The sequence below is a fragment of the Mastomys coucha genome, unplaced genomic scaffold, assembly GCF_008632895.1.
Source record: "Mastomys coucha isolate ucsf_1 unplaced genomic scaffold, UCSF_Mcou_1 pScaffold22, whole genome shotgun sequence".
Classification (NCBI taxonomy): domain Eukaryota; kingdom Metazoa; phylum Chordata; class Mammalia; order Rodentia; family Muridae; genus Mastomys; species Mastomys coucha.
Window position 1 is genome coordinate 116,565,129 of NW_022196905.1, and position 7,500 is coordinate 116,572,628.

Here is a 7,500-nt window from a genome sequence, read left to right on the forward strand (position 1 = left end):
TGGAATCGGCCCCATAGTTGCCAAAGCATTAGAGGCAGGGGCCTGGACCCAGGTGCTGCAGTTCCAGTACTTTCTGGGCCAGATCAAGATCCCTGGCCTTTTTCCCCACCCAGGCTGGCCACCTGGATGGTGACCCCAGCCTCAACCCCAGACATAAACTGAGGCAGAAAGGTTATGTCTGTGGAGCTGGCTCTGGGGAAGGCCCAGCAGCCGACCCTCTGCACCAAGCCATGCGGGCTGCTGGAGACGAATTTGAGACCTGCTTCTGCCATACCATCTCTGACCTGCTGCTCAGCTACGTGAACCCAGGCTCAACCTAGCATTGCTACACCCAGGTATCCCACAAACTTTTCCAAGGGGGCCCCAACTGGGACTGTCCTGTGGCATTTTTTGTCTTTGGGGCTGTCTTATGTGCTGAGAGTGTTAACAAAGCAATGGAGTCATTGGTGGGACAAGTGCAGGATTAAATGGTGGTCTACCTGGAGACAGGCCTGGCTAACTGGGTCTACAGCAGTGAGGACTGGGCAGAATCCACAGCTCTATACCGGGATGAGGCCCTGGAGGATGCATGTCTGCGGGAGGGACAGCTGCTGCCTTGAAGCCCAAGGCAGGTACCTAGGTTCAGCTGACATGGGTTCCAAGGTGAGGCAAGGCCCGAGAGCAGGGCACAGCAGTCAGGGACCCCTGAACCACCAAGTAGGTTTTTACAAAATAGATTAATTGGGTTAAAATATTGTCTTTATCATCTGGTTCAAAAGTTATTGAATTGGTACATTGTAAAACTGTGGTGATTGAATATTACAACCTTGAGAGTTATGCTTTGCTTACCATGTGGTGGGCGCTGTTTAGATAAATGATTGTTGTTCTGTGTTTCATATTAAAGAAGAAAAAAATTGGTTAAAACTTTGATTTAGTTGGTAAAAGACAGTCTCAATTTGTATAGCAGAGAAGAGTTAAGCACAGTTGAAAAGGAGCTGATAGAGGCTGACTGAGTGTCTGCACGAGCCGCTCTTAAAGGGGACAACAGCTTTTTGCATGTAATATTGGTAGTAGAGAATTAGCTTAAAATTGGTAACTCAGGGTTAGAGTCATGTTAAGCGACAACACGTGGCATGAGCCAACCCAAGAATATTTTATGTAATTCTTGCCCCTTATAAATTTATTAAGGCTGAGAGTGAGGCCTGAACCAGAGATAAGATTTAAAACGGCGTCTTTGATGTATTCAAAATTGCACTGTCATGCATTCATATGTAAGAATTGGCAGCTAAGCTTTGTAATGTGATAGTAATGCTTTGATATTGATTTTAAAGAAAATAGAATGTTTAAAACTGGGTTTTGTTTAAATTATGGTTATACCTTAACATTACAAGAAAAAAAAAGGTGTAGAGTCTAGTAGACAAGTGATGAGCAATCTGGAGACAAATAAAGAGTTAGTTTGCCTTAGAAATAAAAAGTAAATAGAAAAATAATCCAAATTCAATCGAAGCCTGGTAGTAGTGCTAAACTGCTAGTACCTTTGCCCCTAGAGTAAACAAGCTTAAAAAGAAACCTGAAACAGCTGTGGCTGTTGGGAGAAGGCTGTTTTACACCTACGATTGTCTGTCTCACTGAGCCAGTGAGAGAAACCTTCCCTGCTGGTCCCTGGTCAAATGTACCCATCCAATGGTGCACTCATAGCATTTAGCAATTTATATCAGAAATGGAGACAGGTATTTTCTTATTTGGAGATTTTGTGAGGCACTGGGAACCCAAATACCACCCAGGTAGATTTCTTTGTATTGATTATTAAGGGTTTTGTTTTTGTGTTTTTGAGAAAAGATGCTTGAAGTATTTACTGAATTTGTTTTGAGATTCATATGTTGCAGAAATGTATACCCTTGGTAAATCCCTTCATCAGACGCGCTAAACTTGCCTGCTTGAACTCCTGGTGTCCTGAACTTCAACCTGATCCAGTTAAGACACAGAAGTGTCTTTCTCTCAATTACCAGGAACTGAAAAATCTAGTGAAAGACCCCCAGAACTGGGGAGATCCTTACTCAAGTCTCGGGATGACGCGACCACCCAATGACTCACAAGAGACCGAACTTGCTGCAATCACATGAGGTTTATTGGGGATACCGGTACCGGGGTCGATCTCATGACCTTGCCAGTCAGAGGAGTTCAACCTGGAACACAAGAAGTGTGGGGTATTTAAGGGAAGCTGGGGGCGGAGAAAGCCTGGCTAAAGAAGTACTTTTGTTAGCATTGTTCACCAACAGAGAGAGTAGGACATATATACATACATTTGCACACATTTATGTTATATATGCATATACATATTTATATTTTTGTATGTATACTAAATATCATTCTTTCTTGGGCCTGAAAATATAGCTCAGTTAGGAATGTCTACCTAATATAGATGGAACCCTAGGTTCAATTCCTAGTAATGACAAAAAAATTCTTTTATTCATTAATTCACAAATTAATTGTACATTTTGCCTGACAAGAACTGGTTAGTCCCGTGTGGTGGTCCATGCATTTAATCTCAGCAGTCTGGAGACAGAGGTAAGGGATCTTAGTCAGTGGCCAGTCTGGTCTACAGAGTGAGTGAGATCTGGGACACCTAGAGTTACATTAATAAACCTGTTTTGAAAAACCAATAATAGCTGGGCAGTGGTGGCACACGCCTTTAATCCCAGCACTTGGGAGGCAGAGGCAGGCAGATTTCTGAGTTTGAGGCCAGCCTGGTTTACAGAGTGAGTTCCAGGACAGCCAGGGATATACAGAGAAACCCTGTCTTGAAAAAAGAAAAAAGAAAAAAAGAAAAAGAAAAAGAAAAAAGAAAAACCAATAATAATAAAAAAAAAGAACTGGTTATTTATTCCTTCAAAATTAGGCTTTACATTAATATTCCAGTATATCCCGACCTTTACTAGAAATAGTGATGTTTTAACTAACTAATTAGTTTGGTTTTTTGGTTTTTTTATGTGTAGCAATCTTTAACTCAAATGCAAAAAGTTCAGTACAAGCCATTTGCAGGACATGAGATTTATTAGTTTAAAACAGGACGGTGGGAAATGGAACACACAGTCTTCCCATTTCCAAAGCTCTCATTTAAAGGAGTAAAGCGTCCTTTCTCTCACCACCAGTACTTTACACTGTTCTGTAATCTTTCTCTGTTGTTTGTTCCTGAGACAGGATTTCTCCATGTAACTCTGGTTTATCCTGCAACTCACTTGTAGAAACACACTTATGCTTTAAAAGATGGATGCTGGCTGGTGAGAGGACTCGGTGGGTAAGAGCACTGCCTGCTCTTCTGAAGGTCCTGAGTTCAAATCCCAGCAACCATGTGGTGGCTTACAACCACCCGTAATAAGATCTGATGCCCTCTTCTGATGCGTCTGATGACCGCTACAGTGTACTTATGTATAATAATAAATAAATCTTTAAAAAAAAAAAAAAGAAGATGGACGCCTAGCCTGATGCATAGAAGAAGTATGAAGAGCAAAGCTGAAGATCAGTATTGTAATTAGTCCTTGAAAATTCACCTTTATGTTAAGGTCAGATTATATGCTGACAGCAAATAAAAATAGGGGTTCTCGGGGGCTGGTGAGATGGCTCAGCAGGTAAGAGAACCGATTGCTCATCTGAAGGTCATGAGTTCAAATCCCAGCAACCACATGGTGGCTAACAACCACCTGTAATGAGATCTGATGCCCTCTTCTGGTGTGTCTGAAGCCAGCTACAGTGTACTTGTAATAAATAAATAATAAATAAATCTTAAAAGAAAAAAATCACTTCTTTAAAAAAAAGATACATTTGAAAAAAAATATGTAATTAAAAAAAATAGAGGTTCTCTTTTTGTTTGCTTGGTTGTTTTTTGGTTTTGTTTTTTTGAGACAGGGTTTCTCAAAAAACACTCAGGCTAGCACTGGTTGTTCTGGAACCTGATTTATAGACCAGGTTGGCTTCAGAGATCTGACTGCCTCTGCCTCTCCAGTGCTGGGGTTAAAAGTTCCCACTATCACTACCTGAATCCTCTACAAGAGCAGCCAGTGCTCTTAACTAATGAGTCATTTTTCCACCCCCTAACTGATTTTTAATTTTAATGTTTTTATTTGTGTGTGTGTAGGTGTGTGTGTATAGGTGTGTGTAGGTGTATGTGTGTATAGGTGTGTGTGGGTAGGTGTGTGTGTATAAGTGTATGTATGTATAGGTAGGTGTGTGTAGGGGTGTGTGTGTGTGTATAGGTGTATGTATGTGTAGATAGGTGTGTGTAGGGGTGTGTGTGTGTAGGGTGTGTGTGTGTATAGGTGTATGTATGTGTAGGTAGGTGTGTGTAGGGGTGTGTGTGTGTGTAGGGTGTGTGTGTGTATAGGTGTATGCATGTGTAGGTAGGTGTGTGTAGGGGTGTGTGTGTGTGTATAGGTGTATGTATGTGTAGATAGGCGTGTATAGGGGTGTGTGTGTGTGTAGGGTGTGTGTGTGTATAGGTGTATGTATGTGTAGGTAGGTGTGTGTAGGGGTGTGTGTGTGTATTAGGTGTATGCATGTGTAGGTAGGTGTGTGTAGGGGTGTGTGTAGGGGTGTGTGTGTATAGGTGTATGTATGTGTAGGTAGGTGTGTGTAGGGGTGTGTGTGTGTGTATAGGTGTATGTATGTGTAGGTAGGTGTGTGTAGGGGTGTATGTGTATAGGTGTATGTATGTGTAGGTAGGTGTGTGTAGGGTGTGTATGTGTGTGTAGGGTGTGTGTGTGTATAGGTGTATGCATGTGTAGGTAGGTGTGTGTAGGGGTGTGTGTGTGTAAGTGTGCCCATGTCACAGCTTATACATGGAGGCAGTGAACACTTTGCAGAAATTAATTATTTTCTCCCACCTTGAGGGTCCCAAGGAGTCTAGTTGTTTGTTTGTTTGTTTGTTTGTTGTTTTTGTTTTTTTTTGTTGTTTTTTCGAGACAGGGTTTCTCTGTGTAGTCCTGGCTGTCCTGGAACTCACTCTGTAGACCAGGCTGGCCTCGAACTCAGAAATCCGCCTGCCTCTGCCTCCCCGAGTACTGAGATTAAAGCGCTAGTTGTTTATTTGTTTTGTTATTTTTCTTGAGACAGGGTCTCACTATGTAGCCTCAGCTGGCAATATTTTGTTTGTTTGTTTGTTTAAATGGTGGTCCTGGGGGATCCAGCCCAGATCCTCATGCTTATGAGGCAAGCAAGCACTTGTAACCAAGCTATCTCCCAGCCCTACATATTGTAAAACTATAAAGCTTTGTCTCTTACAAAAAGTTCAGGCAAACTGTATTACCCTTTGTTTTCTCTTAAAGGCTCCTTTGTATATTTTTTCTCTTTGTCCCCCACACACAAAAAAATCTGAGCGTTTTATATATAATGTTGCGGTTCATCAAGAGCTAGCTAAGATAACCAAGTTTCCAATGACCTTGGAGACTGAACTATCTCACATAAGCAAGAAGGCAGAAGAAAGAGAAAATACACACAAAAGCCAAAATCTTTATATTTTAATCTTATGATTACAGTCTCGAATACAAAAGGCATTTATTTTACTACCCTGAAGATGTGGGAGAGATGGCCAACACCTACTTTTTATTTCTATGGAGGCATAAGCACAGTCAGACCCGTTTGCCACAACTTTACTCCCAAAAGGCTGTCACCAAGAATGGAGGGTAGACACCCATACTAATGATCAGGGGGACCAGAATAAACTGGAGGGAACAGAATTGTGAGTTACCTTTAAACCAGAGCTCACACAGGCTATAACTCAAAGCAATAAAGCAAAGCAACACATAAAGGAGAACACTTTAAAAAGTTTTTCTTTAAGACTTTTATTGGAAAACGCCAGCAAGTCAAATATGAAGAATAAGTCAGGGTGCCTGCCAAGAACGCAGAAGGCAAGCGTAGCTGTTGCCTAGGGCCTGTAATTGTGAGACAGGAGGGGCCTGGTGGCTACTGGTTTCCTTCAGCCTGGGCCATATAGCGAGACCTCAGTTCCAAACAAAAGGACAGAAAGCAAACAAAGAAACAATGAGTTTAAAATACAGCCATGTTGGGAAGCAGAGGCAGGCGGATTTCTGCATTTAAGTCCAGCCTGGTCTACAGAGTGAGTTCCAGGACAGCCAGGGCTATACAGAGAAACCCTGTCTCGAAAATAAATAAATAAATAAATAGAATAAAAAATAAAATACAGCTATGGTCGTGAAAATTACAAAGAGTGAACTATCTCATCGATTGACACCACGAAACACAGAAAGTGGGGTACACGCAAACAAATATATTTTGCATTCAAAATTCACCAATGTGTCTATTGATCCCTCCCGCTAGGATGGTGAGGCCTATCCTGGATGGACAAAATACAATGTTGAAGGGTCTGGATAACTAACTGAACTGGCAGGAAAACCAGAGCATGCCTGACGAACATGGCTACGTATTTCCACATCCAAGGTCTCAGACCAGCTTCTCCAACCGTGTGGACTTCACTCCGTGGAGAAGGGGCTTCTCGTTGTATGTTGGACCTACGTGGACAGAATGCTTACCTCCCATGCACGAAGCCCTCTCACAGACCCCAACACTGAAAGAAACCATTCCTGGTGGTTCACACCTGTAATCTCAGCACTGCGAAAGGAGAGGCAAGAGGACGACAAGTTCAAAGCCATCTTCGGCTAAGCAATGAGTTCAAGGACAGGCCGAGCTATTTGCGACCCCGGTCTTTAAGGAAAAAAACCAAAATGATAGTAAAAATTATTTTATGCTTGTTATTATTATTATTATTATTATTATTTTTTGAGACAGGGTTTCTCTGTGTAGTCCTGGCTGTCCTGGAACTCACTCTGTAGACCAGGCTGGCCTAGAACTCAGAAATCCACCTGCCTCTGCCTCCCAAGGGCTGGGATTAAAGGCGTGCGCCACCACTGCCCAGCCGCTTGTTATTATTTTTAATAATCCTTAGTGTATTTTATTTTATATCTAGACTAGACATGATAAGATTTATTTTAGTCGTGTGTGTGTGTTTGTGTGTGTGTGAAAAAGAGAAAGAGAGAGAGAGAGAGAGAGAGAGAGAGAGAGAGAGAGAGAGAGAGAGAGAGAGAGAGAGAGATTCTGTGTATGGATGTATGCATGTGAGTACAGGTGCTCTTGGAGGTCAGGAGAAGGTGTTGAATCCCTTGGAGCTGGAGTTGTAGGTTGATGTGAGTTACCTATTGTGGGTGCAGTGAAGTGAACTCAGGGCTTCTACAAGAACAGCAAGCAGCTTAACTGCTGAGCTAACTCTCTAGCCCTGTTTTCTCCTGAAGGTTATTTTTTTCAACAAAGAAATTGAATTACTGAGCCAGGCAGTGGGGACACACATCTTTAATCCCAGCACTTGGGAGGCAGAGGCAGGCAGATTTCTGAGTTGGAGGCCAGCCTGGTCTACAGAGTGAGTTCCAGGACAGCCAGGGCTATACAGAGAAACCCTGTCTGGGGGTGGGGTAGAGAAAGAAATCGAATTCTTTGTCTGATGTCGAATGGGTG